At 39.2% G+C, this 14,112-nt stretch overlaps 1 long non-coding RNA gene across 1 annotated transcript in view; it reads right to left on the bottom strand.

The window, feature by feature from the left end:
- Positions 1–13,846, bottom strand: part of LOC144581505 (uncharacterized) — a 70,500-nt gene extending 56,654 nt beyond the window's left edge. Inside the window, exons 1-3 of the long non-coding RNA XR_013532394.1 lie at positions 13,554–13,846; positions 13,307–13,399; positions 12,923–13,027 (exon numbers count right to left, since the gene is read on the bottom strand). This is a non-coding gene — a long non-coding RNA (uncharacterized LOC144581505). The remainder of the gene's footprint in view (positions 1–12,922; positions 13,028–13,306; positions 13,400–13,553) is intronic.
- Positions 13,847–14,112: the final 266 nt, after the last annotated feature.

The following is a 14,112-nucleotide window of genomic DNA, read 5'->3' as shown; positions in this document are numbered from 1 at the left end:
AATCCATCTGGAGCTAATTGTTGTATAAGGTGTAAGGAAGGGGTCCATTTTCAGCTTTCTGCACATGGCTAGGCAGTTTTCCCAACACTATTTATTAAACAAGGAATTCTTTCCCCATTGTTTGTTTTTGTCAGGTTTGCCAAAGATCAGATGGTTGTAGATGTGTGGCATTATCTCTGTTCTGTTTCATTGGTCTGTATCTCTGTTTTGGTACTGGTACCATGCTCTTTTGATTACTGTAGCCCTATAGTGTAGTTTGAAATCAGGTAGCATAATGCCTCCAGCTTTGCTCTTTTTGCTTAAGATTGCCTTGGCAATGTGGGCTCTCCTTCGGTTCTATATGAAGTTTAATGTGTTTTTTGTCCAGTTCTGTGAAGAAGGTAAATGGTAGCTTGATGGGAATAGCATTGAATCTATAGATTACTTGGGGCAGTATGGCCATTTTCACAATACTGATTCTTCCTAACTATGAGCAGGGAATGTTTTTCCATCTTTTTTTGTCCTCTCTTATTTCCTTGAGCAGTGGTTTGCAGTTCTCTTTGAAGAGGCCCTTCATGTCCCTCCTTAGTTGTATTCCTAGGTATTTTATTCTCTTTGTAGCAATTGTGAATGGCAGTTCACTCATGATTTAGCTCTCTGTTTGTCTATTACTGTTGTACAGAAATGCTTGTGATTTCTGCACATTGATTTTGTATCCTGACTTTGCTGAAGTTGCTTATCATCTTAAGGAGATTTTGGGCTGAGACAGTGGGGTCTTCTAAATATGCAATCATGTTGTCTGCAAATAGAGACAATTTGACTTTCTCTTTTCCTAATTGAATACCCTTTATTTCTTTTTCTTGCCTGATTGCTCTGTCCAGAACTTCCAATATTATGTTGAATAGGAGTGGTGAGAGAGGGCACTCTTGTCTAGTGCCAGTTTTCAAAGGGAACGCTTCCAGTTTTTGCCCATTCAGTATGATATTGGCTCTGGGTTTGTCTATTTATGACATAAATAGACTTTTATTATTTTGAGATATGTTCCATTGATACCTAGTTTATTGAGGGTTTTTAGCATAAAGTGCTGTTGAATTTTGCAGAAGGCTTTCTCTGCATTTATTGAGATAATCATGTGGAGTGAGCCAGCCTTGCACCCCAGGGATGAAATCTTTTATTGGTTTTTCTTCTTATTTCTTATTCTCCTCCTTCTCCTCCTTCTCCTCCTCCTCCTCCTCCTCCTCCTCCTCCTCCTCCTCCTCCTCCTCCTCCTCCTCCTCCTCCTTCTTCATTGAGTCTGGTCATATGTTTTACCTTTGTCTAATTTTATTTTCCTACCCCTCCATTCATTTAGTGCTCCCCTCCCCCCTCCCCTCCATCATTTGACCTTCTTCTTTCTCATTCCTCTTCCACCACTTCTTCTTCTCTTCCTCCTCCTCCTTTTCCTCCTCCTCTTTCTTTTCCTTCTTCCTCTTTGTTTTTCTTCTTCTTCTTCTTATCTTCCTCTTTTTCTTTTCCTTCTTTTCTTCTTCTTCTTCGAGTACAGTCTCAATATATTGTCCAGGATGGTTTCAAACTCCTGGTCTCAAGCAATCCTCTCACTTCAGCCTCCCAAAGCACTGAAATTGAAGGTATTTGTAACCATGCCGGTGTCTTTGTTTTCTTACAGTTGAGCTCCAAGAGATTTTTCTATATTTTGGATGTAAATCCTTTAAGGAATATGTATTTTCTGTTTGTCTTTTTATTCTTTTAGCAGTGCCTTTAAAAAAACTTATTCTAATTATTTTTAGTTTTAATTAAATCTAATGTTTTAAATTAATATTAAATTAAAATTCTTCAAATAATTTTTTGTTTTAATTAAATCTAACATTAAATTCTTTTTTATGTATCATGCTTTTAGGGTGTATCAAAAATTTAATGTCAAATCATATGTTGCCTATTTTTTCCTATATTTTCTTCAAGAAGTTTAATATTTTGTATTTTACACTTAAGCCTACAAGCCATTTTGAGCTAATTTTTGTGAAAGACATAAAGTTTGTGTCTAGGTTAAGTTCTCCATCTTGGTTTCCATTGTTCTCACACCTTTGCTTAAAGAACTATTCTTTCTCTGTTTCGTGGTCTTTACTTTTTGTAAAAGATTGGTTTACTATATTTGTGTGGCTATATTTCTTTTCTCTTCCATTTATCTAAATGTCTGCTCTATTACCAGTATCACACTGTGTTGATTACTCTGATACTATACTAAGTTTTGGAATCAATAGAATTTCTCCAACTTTTTCTTCTTTTCAATAATATGTTGGATATTCTAGGTTCTTTTCTAGTTTACATAAATTTTAAAATGAGTTTGTCAATATTGAAAAAATAGCTTTTTGAGATTTTGTTGAAATCTTTAGATTTGAGATTTATGTTGAATGTATACATCAAATTGGGAAGAAGAAACATCTTTACAACACCAAGTTTTCTGTTCATGAACATGGAAAATCACTCAATTCATTTAGAGCTCCTTTGATTTTCCACAGGGTTTTGTATTAATAGCTTTTAGCACATAAGTTCTTTTCAAATTTTTTTTTTTAATTTTTTATTGGACTTTAGGTTTTGGGGTACATGAGCAGAGCATGCAAGACAGTTGCGTAGGTACACACATGGCAGTGTGCTTTGCTTTTCTTCTCCCCTTCACCCACATTTGGCATTTCTCCCCAGGCTATCCCTCCCCACCTCCCCCTCCCACTGGCCCTTGGCGATTCCTCAAGGTCTTTTCAAATTTTGTTAGATTTATACCCTGTTATTCCATTTTTGAGTGTTACTGCAAATGGCATTGTTATGTTTATTGCTGGTACGTAGAAAAACAATGAACTTTTGTATGTTAACCTAGTAGCCTTATTAATTTCAGTATATTTTGTTGTTGTCTTTGTTGATTAATTGGACTTTTCCATGGTAATATTGAATAGGTGTGGTAAAAGGGGACATCCTCATCTTATTCTAATCTTAGATGGAAAGTGTGTAGTTTCTCACATTAACTATTATACTATCTGTAGCTCCCATGTTATTTATAACTGATACTTTAAAAATATTTGAGAACACCTAAGATTGTTGCTATTTTTCACTTCTGATATATTCCCCCTTTTGTTGCTACCAATAAGCTACTCATTATCCTCCAAAGAGCCATGTGTTTATTTTAAAGCTAGATCAGGATAAGAAAGAATGCAAGGATTGTCTGTTATGATGAACAGAAAAGAATAAATGACATCCTGATCAGAAGCAATAAGTTGAAGTTTGTAAGCCACTTCTTGGAGCCATATTAAAAAATGAGGGAAGATCTAAGTTTTCTTCTTGGGTTGGGAAGTGTCTTTCTAGGACATCTATTTTTATTGGGTCCTCTTGGAGTTTAAGAATTTGATCAGCACATAGAAAATGGAAAAGATGAGGAAAGGGGATTTCAACTCTCATAACCTGAAGGATTTTTTTCTCATATTTAAGATAGGAATTCTGAATGAATTCTATCATATCAACATATTTATATCTGGTAGCTATTTTCTCTAGAATTATTAGTAAGATACCCTGTTGTAATTTACGTAATATGCATTCATTTATTAAACATTCATTGAGTGTGGTCTCTATAGCATTGAAAACCTACCCAGTACAAAATTTAGCTCTATGCATGAACATGCTCTGAATTCAAAACAGCTGATTTCCACATGCAGCATTAGATCCCAACTATTTTGAACCAGCTGAGTGCCATTAGCAGCATTTTCCCTTTGCAGGGACAAGGAAAAATCATTACATAAAAGGTAATTTTTAGTCCTAATGAGAGTAATATCCCTGGGCTCATCTTTTCACTTTTCTTTCAGTCCTGTTTATTCTGATATAATGTCTCCAATTTTCATTCTGGTTTTTATTATCTGGTGTGACAGAGCCACGAAAATATAATAGATTATAATAAGTATGTATCCCCTTTGATTGATTTACATAAATAAGGCTCCTTCTGGAAGAGATGAGGTGTTAGAAAAGATACAAGAGAAGGAAAAAGCAAAGGGAAAGAATTTGGACCAGAAAGAGATTAGCTAGGTAATGAGATTAAACATGTGTAGTAAAGGAACAGTCATGGTGGGTGAAAGTGAGTAGAGAGAAGAGCAAAGAGAAATTTTGCTATCTATTAGGCAACATAACCTCTTCATTGTGCCACTTTGAGCATACTTAATAAACATTTACACTCATTTTTCTTTTTCAATATTAAACTAGTGCTTCCGTCTCTATTACCTCACTCAGATTACTGGGTTACACTAATTTCCTTCTTTCTGCCCAACCCTTTGCATACTAACAGTAATTGGCTGCTTCTGAGGCCTGATTCTAGTTTTGTCCCTAGAATCTATGGCTCAGTTGTCTCTTGATTCCAGGCCAAACTGCCTGCTGGAGTAAGCCAATGCTAACAGATACTCCATCCCACACCCCACATACTGTATTCCCTCTTGCCCAAGACTCTAGGACGGTCAATTGTGTCAGGAAACTCATGCCAAGTGATTAGGTTAAGAACATCTAATTTTTTTTTTTTTTTTTTTTTTTTTTTTGAGAAGGAGTTTCGCTCTTGTTACCCAGGCTGGAGTGCAATGGCGTGATCTTGGCTCACCGCAACCTCCGCCTCCTGGCTTCAGGCAATTCTCCTGCCTCAGCCTCCTGAGTAGCTAGGATTACAGGCACGCGCCACTGTGCGCAGCTAATTTTTTGTGTTTTTAGTAGAGACGGGGTTTCACCATGTTGACCAGGATGGTCTCAATCTCTTGACCTCGTGATCCACCCTCCTCGGCCTCCCAAAGTGCTGGGATTACAGGCTTGAGCCACCGCGCCCGGCCGCAAGAACATCTAATTTTATATGGCAAACTCATTAAAAAGTTTCCAGGAGGATGATAAAACAAAGAAGGAACAAATTAACAAAAGCAGGAAGCTACTAGCATTACTGACGGCAAAGACAAAGGGAGAAAACGTTAAACAAATTGATAAGCCAGGGCCAAGCAGTGAGAAATCAGAGTTAATCTTAGGGAGGTGGGACTACAGAGGAGGAGACACAGCCACTGCTAAAGACTGTCTGAAACTGAAAAGGTAAAGGAAATCCTCTAGCTTCTCTCTTCTTTCCACCTTCCAATTTCCCACCAGTGCTTCCCATTGATGAAACTTAACAGAAATCAATGGACAAAGAAGAAATGTGATTTTGGAACCTGTAGGGTCGATCAGCTCCCTATAATTCTGAGCAAAGCAGTGGAAGAACACAGAAATGAGTTGAAAGCAAACAGAAGAATTATGTACAAAGACAGTAATTCTCTGAGGACCTAGTTCACAGGTGTACCTACCACTGATCTCAATTCTCAGATCTATGACTATTACAGATACTGCCTGCTCATTGTATATTTATTCATAGTTGCTGCATTGTACCTCAGTTAATGAGGATGTGTCCAGAGTTTTGGGTTCAAGGCTCTTCAGTGCTATGCTACAATGACCTACAGCTTTAGAAAGTGTATATATCAGTGCTAAAACTGCAGATGATTCTCTGAACTTGGGTCCAGCATAGAGAGCACCACCATTAATGTCCCCCCAACAAGAACAATCTCCAGAGAAAAGTATTTGCCTCCTCCTGGTTTCATGCTTTGCACAGAAGCCATATAATGGGGCTATAAACCTCCCTTCTCCAGGTTGTTTGTTGAAGACACCTTACCTCCAAGCAGTACTAATTAACATCTTTCACGGGCTCACCCTGGGATGATGCCCACCAATAAGATGGGTGGATGCTGGCATGACCAGAATGAATGACCTGTTGCCCTGTAGAATGTTGGCCCTAATTCCAGGACATAAAGGAGAAATTACTCAATTGTGTAGGGCCAGATCCAGGAAGGCTTCAGGGAAGTCCTGTATGCACAGCTGTCTGGATACCATGAGCCTTCCAGAATTTCTGAATTGGAAGCCCTCCCCATGAGCATCAGAAGCACTTGAGAAACAACTTTCTTTTTTCCTTAACGCTCTGCCATTAAAACTTCCACCACTATTATAGAAACAGAATAAAGCCCTGTTATGCTCTGCCCAAACTAACCCCGTGCTGATGCCCAGGAAGAGAATAATATACTAGGTCGACAACCTGTGCCAAGGTGGCAACTTTCCTCATGTATGCTGAAGCCACGGTGGTGGCACAGCCCACCTGAGAAAACTCCTGAATCTTACCCTACAGTAAACTTTCGACCATAAAATAAAACCATCCTCCAAACTAAAAACAGCTGAGAACTGCCTTCTGCATCTTCTTTCAAATCCTAACCAGCTCTAGGACACTACTCCCTTTATTATTATCTTCCTCACCCAGATATGACTTTCACCAGAATCACCAAGCCAACCAATTTCTTCCTTGGAACTAGTTTTGGAGTTTTCAAGGTCTTCAAAAATTGCAATGTTTGTCTATTATCCCTTACCCTCCTATACCACCCCATCAATAGTAGGTAAACTAGATCATATCATTTACCTATCCTCAGCAACTTCAAGAGATTTGGGTTTACATAATTTTTACTCATAAGATCACTAATCCATTTCACTCTCCACCACAGAATTGACATACAATCTGACTCTCCACTCATGGCACCCCCATTGATAATAGCTCTGCTTTCTGGTCCAGTTCTTATCCAGATTCCAGCCTAGAAACAATTCTCCAATAACTAGCCATCTGAGTAAATGTCAGTTACTGTCTAGAGAGATCATCAGGGCAATCTCTGGTGGACCAAAAACTGGCACAATTCTATGAATTTCTGGCAAAGAAATCCTTTTGAGCCGGCTGCCCAAGACAGATGCACTTTTGCTTCTTCTGTGATTTGAGAGGCTGCATCTGGTTTCCACTGGGTTATAAAATTCACCAATTCCCTCACCCCACAATCTTCTACCACTTAGCGCCCCAAAACCTGATCATCACCTTCTCCTGCCTCCAGGTTGTCTAAAAACTTCACTTACTTCAATGTAACCTCTCATTCAAAAGAGCAGGTAAGAAAAGGTCTTATTGCTGCACCTCAGTGTCTCAGGAATATGACTGACATTCTGTTCTCACCTTCATTCTAAATGCACTTGCTTATTTAGATGACTTTTATTTTACTCTCTTACTATTCTCTTTTCTCTGTTCAGATTTTACTGTGATATGAGTTAGTATGGTCTAAATGGATCTCATTCTGGCTTTACTCATGGATTTTATCTTTGGCATCTCATTCTGGCAATTATGAAGCAGCTTTGACTCAATGCTGTGCTCAGCCCAGACTCTCACAAACAGTGGGGTCAGGGACCAGGGCCCTAGGCTCTGCTTGCATAGGAATTAGGTTAAGACTTAAGTAAGTAAAGACTATATTTGCTTATATGTGCAAAATGCTTTGCGTTATGGACAATACTGGCTATTTCTTTCACTTAAGTTTTTAAATGGATATAAAGCCATAAATAATTTTCTCCTCCACAGTTTCTAAACACACAGACACACACACACACACAGTGTATCTCCAGTACTTTCCTTCTTCTACCTATCACCTCAGGATGTTAATTGAATAGGTATTGGACTTGATCCTCCTTAAGAGGTACTAAGAAAGACCTCAAATAAAGTATCGTGTATGGGATCATACAGTAGCCTGAAAGAATTAATTATTCTTTTTAAATATGAACAATTTTCTCCTTACCTATAGGGTGACTATTTCTATAAATTCTACTCTTGAATGTCACCTTAGAATGCAAAAGAAAACATTTTCTTGGGAATTAAACACTTTCTTCATATAATTAGAGTTGAACCATCATAAATATACTTCATCATCCATGAAGTAATAAACTAAAACCTCAGAAAACTGTAAAACATGCCAAGTTCTATTTGTGCACTGCTTTTTCTGTGTCTTGTTTTTTAAGCATAAGTACTTTCACATTAGTTGTGTCCCCTGCCTTCAAACCAAACACACTATGACAGAAAACCATGAAACCACAAAGGAAAACAAGAAAGGAAGAAACAAAATATCTTCAAGAAAACAGTTAACAAAATGGTAGTAGTAAGTCCTTACCTATCAATAATAAGCTTGATGAAAATAGAATGAATGAATAGATAAAAAATAAGACCCAACAATATGTCACACACAGGATACCCACTTCACTTTTAAAGACACACATACACTGAAAGTCAATGGATGGAAATTTAAATGCAAATCTCCAACACAAATTGAAACCAAAAGAGAGCAGGGGTAGTGATACTTACATCGGACAAAACAGACATTAATTCAAAATTTGTAAAAAGAGACAAAGAAGGACATTATATAATGATAAAAGGATCAGTTCCTCAAGAGGACATAACAGTTGCAAAGATTTATGCATCCAGTAGTGGAGCACCTAAACATGTGAAGCAAATAGTAAAGAATCTAAAGGAAGAAATAGCTCACAGTTCAATAATTTTAGAGGGCCTTAATACAACACTTTCAGCAATGGAAAGATCATCCAAGCAGAAAATTAATAAGAAAATGTTAGACTTGAAGAGCCCTTTAGATCAAATGTACCTAACAGACCAATACAGAATATTCCTTCCAACAGAGTATACATTCTTCTCAAAAACATATGAAACCTTCTCCAGGATAGATTATATGTTAGGTAACAAGACAAATCTCAGCAAATTGGAAAAGAACAAAATTATATCAAGCATCTTTTCCAGCCACAATCAATAATCACAGAAATTTTGGAAAATTTGCAAATACATAGAAGCTACACAACATGCCTCAGAACAACCAATTAAAAGGGAAATTTAAAATATCATGAGACAAACAAAATGGGAACACAACATACCAAAACTTATGGGATGAAGCAAAAACAGGTCAAAATGAGTTTATACCAATAAACACCTACATCAAAAAAGAAGATCACATGTGGTAATTCCAGTTACTCAGGAGACTGAGGGGGAGAATCACTTGAGTCCAGGAGTCTAGACTGCATGAGCTACGATCATGCCATTGCACTTTAGCCTGGGTGAAAAAGTGAGATTCCATCGCTTAAAAATCAAAATCACAAATAAACAATATTTTGTCTTTAAAAAACAGACAAAGAAGAAGACACTAAGCCCAATGTTAGCAGGAGAAAATTAATAATAAAGATCAGAGCAGAAATAAGTGAAATAGAGACTAGGAAAACAATACAAAAGATTAACAAAACTAAGAGGTTTTTTTTTTAAGATAAAATTTCCAAGTCTTTAAAGAAAAACAAAAAGACTCAAATACATAAAACAACATATTAGAGAGGAGACATTATAAATGACATCAGATAAATACAAAAATCATAAGAGACTGTTATAAGCAATTATATGCCAAAAATTGGATAACCCACCAGAAATGAATAAATTCCTAGACACATACAACCTACCTTGACTGAATCACACACACACACACACACACACAAACAGAAAGTCTCAACAGACCAAAAAATGTAAAAGAGGCATTAAAAATAAAGATGCTTTGAAATAATGAGTAAAGAGATTCAATCAGTAATGAAAATTCTTCACCTGGGTGCAGTGGCTCATGCCTATAATTCTAGCACTCTGGGAGGCCAAGGCAGGCAGATCACCTTGAGGCTGGGAGTTCCAGACCAGCCTGGCCAACATGGTGAAACCCCATCTCTACTAAAAATACGAAAAACTTAGCCAGACATGGTGACACATGCCTGTAATTTCAGCTACTGAGGAGGCTGAGGTACAAGAATTACTTGAGCCTAGGAGGCAGGGGTTGCAGTAAGCTGAGATTGCTGCACTACACTCCGGTCTGGGTGACAGAGAAAGACTCTGTCTGTGGGGGGTGGGGAGTTGGGGGGAGTCTTCCAACAAAGGAAATTCCAGGACCTGATAGCATCATTGTTGGATTCTACCAAGAATTTAAACAACAGTTACCTGGGATAATGCCTATGTGACATAGTTGAATTTCTACCCAGCCCTAACTCTGCTTATCTTTAAGAAACAGGATGCCTATGATAAAAATTCTCCTTGCAATCAGATTGGTTAGAACCAGAACTCTTTGTTCTGAGGCTGGTTAGAAGCAAGATAGCCAATTAAATGACTTCAAAAAGTCCTGAGGGTTTATTATAATACCACTTCTACATTTAATGACACTACCATCAGTGCCATGATGGTTAACAGTTGCTGTGACAATGATCAAAAGAAGCCATAAAAGGAACAACAAGGGAGGAAGCACTTCATTTCCAAAAAGTTCACCACCCATTTCTGAGACATTAATATCCTTTCCCTTGTTTTTACTGTCCACCCCAATGCATTAGAGATACCCCATATTTTAACTTGCTCACCCTTTGCTAGTCAAGAAGTTGATTCACGAGCCATGCTCCCACTTCTCAATTCCATGGCCACCAGATAAAGTCGGCACTGCTTGAAACTTACTTTCAGTTTCCTATATTTGGTTTCATGACACTGAACAGGGAAGTACTCCATCTTATAGGGGTCCAACCTTGTCAGTAACAAAACTGGTGACCCAGCGTAAGACCCTGGACTAGATGGTCCACCTCCCTATTTGGGATGCCCCTTATCCCCCTGGAGACCCAGCAACTGGCTGACAGCATCAGCTGACAAAGAATATAAGTTTGTCCTGACTCTCGGTGCCAGGGATCAGCTCTGAGAAATGTAATATATAATTGTTGTAAGAGAGTAAGCATGCAGGCAAAGGGTCATAAAACTGTACTGGAAAGGACCCCCTGAGCGATGTATGACAGAATATTTGCCCAGGATTATGCCCAGGTTGTGCATGGGGACTCTTGGCACCACATCACTGTCCCATCCTCAGTAAATGGCTCCTTATATCCTGAGACTCCCTTAAGTGTCTCTGCAAAGGTGAGAAAAGAGCTGAAGAGTGGTTATGTCTGAAGTAGAGGGCCTGCAAAAGGCTCTTGAAAAGATGAGTGAAGAATGGAAAGGCTGACAGTCTAGACTACAGGATCAGGAAACAACCTATGGTAAATTTTGTGTGTGCTCGTGTGTGTGTGTGCATATGTGTGTCCTTCTCTGCTTCTCTCTGCTTACCCCTCTTAGTGTTTGTTCTCTTATATCCATAAAAACCACTGACATATCAGACTGCCCGGCTAAACTCTGCCTCATCCCCCGGTGGATGGGCTACGGCCTGCTAGCATGCCTGCCAGCGTGGGTCGGTGTGCTCTTCTGCTGGCGTGCTCCCTCCCCATCCTCTCTCCATCCAGCTCCTTGTGTCTTCTTCCGCCGACGTGTTCCTCTTGACATCTGGCCACCTGTGTGTCTGCCTGCTAGGGTCTTAGGTTTTTATAGGCCCAGGATGGGCACGTGGCAGGCCCATGTGGTCTTGGAAAATGCCAACATTTAAGCGTGAAAGCAGGAGGCCCTATCTTTTAGGGGACAGAAGGCAGAGCTCATTGCTCTAACCTGGGCATAAAAGTTGGATGAAGGGAAGGCCTTCAAGTATACACTGATTCCAGGCACTAATATTCCATCTTACACACATAGCACTAGTTGGAGGGAAAGGGGCACTTTAACCTCTGACAATAAACATGTCAAAAATGGCACCATCATTTTAAGGTTATTAGAGACTGTAAGAAAACTAGCCACCCAGGTCGCAGTAGTTCATTGCCACAGCCACCAGAAGGGGGATGTTAAGGTACTTAAAATAATACAGCCAATCTAGTGTCAAAACAGGTGGCTTTAGGAAAGGTCACTTTCCAAATGCCACTTTTGCCTTCTTTCCTGGGTCTTGCTTTTTTTACCTTGTTTTACTCTCAAAATGAATCGAAAAAAGCCTCCAAATGGGGTTATACCAAAATTATTGATTAGTCAGGACGGCTAATAAGCCTTCATGGACATTTCTTTTCCCAAAAAGTTGCCTTGCTGATCATTAAAGCAAAACCCATTCTAACACTCACTGGTCAGGAGGCCCTTTATAACTGGCTTTGCAAAGGTATAACTGCCGAAACCTCATGGAGCTAATCAAAGAGGTGGTTGAGACTAACCCCTTCTGCTATGTTAATAACCTTAATATCCACCTCATGCAGTGGGTGGGGAAAAGGGAAGGGAGACCCACTCATCTGGTTAAGTACCAAGGTAGACACCCAGGGAAAGATCAGCAAATCTGTTTCACAGTAATGCCCAGAGGCTCTAAAAACTTATACACCTCCTGGTTCTTATGATACCTTTTCAGGATGGGTAGAAGCCATTGACACCCACACTGAAATTGCACATGAGGTGGCAAAAGTCACCAGATTCAAGCTGCATTGGTCAATCCAAAGCAATAATGGACCAGCATTTATAGCTTTCATTACCAAGGCTGCTTCTTGGGGCTTAGAAATAAAATGATCCCCATGTACCACCTGGAGAACATAGTCTCAGGTAAAATAGAGCACACCAACCAGACCCTTAAAAGGAGTTTAGCCAAAGTAAGCCAGAAAGCCAATCTTTCATGGATTTCATTACTCCCCACAGCCTTGTGAAAAATAAGAAACACTCCAAAAGGAAAAGTCAAACTGAGCCTTTATGAGCTAATGTGTGGCTGATGGGTCCAGGTCTGGGAAAGTAACAGGAGATCCTCAGAAACATGCAAAAAGTAACATATACCACCCAAATTAGAAAATTAATAGAGACACTTCAGGGCTATAGGATTCAAGGATTACCCTCACCATCTCACTTAATCCTTTATCTTTTCCAATCCAGGACTGGGTTTCGTTAAAAATCTAAAAGTGGAAAAATCACAGATTATTTAGAACCTAAATAGACAAGACCATATCTGGTAATTTTCAGAACTAACTCTGCCTTAGAGTTACAGGGAGTGGCGCCTTGGGTCTACCACACCCAGATAAAGGCTGGAACCAAAGGAAGAAAGTCCCACTTACGGAACTAAAGCACTCTCAGATCTGAGGTTCCTGTTCAGAAGGATGGACAAGAAACTTCGAACAGATAAGTTACCTTGCACCTGCATGTACTTTCTGCCAAGACTTAATCGACTTGTCTTGCTTGTAGGTACTCTTACCTTTGCTCTTGGAGTCACCTTGTTTCATCCAGAGCCTATGCCTGTTTTGAAAACACATGATATCAAGGACAGTGCAGCTAGGGTATCCAATCTCCAGACAAGTCAAAATATTTAATTGTTTTCCACCCCCTTTTGCTTAAGGAATAAAGTGGTGATTTGGCTTATTCTGGCTGCTATCAGGATAGTGGGCAATCTCCTCACCTCATAGGGAAGGTTCACCTACAATAAAGTTACCCTCCACAGCTTCAAAACAGTTATAGAAACTCTGGCCTATAAGACTGGCGATGGCCTTACCAGCCTCATAGTCTCCCTAGACTCACTAGCCAACATCATGCATGATAACCGTCTGGCTTTTGATGGCGTCTTGGTAGAACAAGTTAAGGTATGTGTAGTCACCGACTCTTCCTGCTGTGCTTGGGTAAATAATTTCAGATAAATAGAAAAATACATTAAAATAGTCTACAACCAGACCAAGTGGTTGCACCAATTTAATCAAAAGGGTATGGGCCCTCAGGGTATGTGGAAAAATTATCAAACAAGCCATCCCGAATCTCACATGGTTCTTGCCCTTCCTGGGCACTTTAGCTGTCATCTTACTTCTCTTGACTTTGGGCCCTGTTTCTTAAACCACCTTGTTTCTTTTGTGTCTAAGCAAGTTGAGGCCATATAGCACTACGACCAGCTAGGCTTATACACAGGAGATAATCAGACCTATTTAAGACTAGCTAGGGAAAAATTCACTCCTCTAAATAGGTCCAATATCAACACCCAGATTTAGCTTAAAGAAGTTACAGACGATTGACCTTCATCCTTTTGTGCCCCTTAAGAATGAGGACTAAATATAGAGAAAAGGAAGAATTTTTTGCACAGTGTAATGGCAACATGACATAGCTAAATTTCTACCCAGCCTTAACTCTTTTTAACTTTAAGAAACAGGACACCTGTAATAAAAAAATTCCCTTTGAATTTTTTTACCAGCTCAGACTGGTAAGGACCAAGATAGCCAATCAAATCTCTTCAGAAAGACCTCAAGCTCCAGTATGATCACATTTCCATGCTAAACGGCACTGTGACCGCTGACAGCCACCATGACAATGACCAAAGGAAGCCGTGAAAGGACAAAGGG

This window comes from Callithrix jacchus, chromosome 2 (genome assembly GCF_049354715.1).
Source record: "Callithrix jacchus isolate 240 chromosome 2, calJac240_pri, whole genome shotgun sequence".
NCBI lineage: Eukaryota > Metazoa > Chordata > Mammalia > Primates > Cebidae > Callithrix > Callithrix jacchus.
This window is presented reverse-complemented; position numbering and strand designations above follow the sequence as displayed.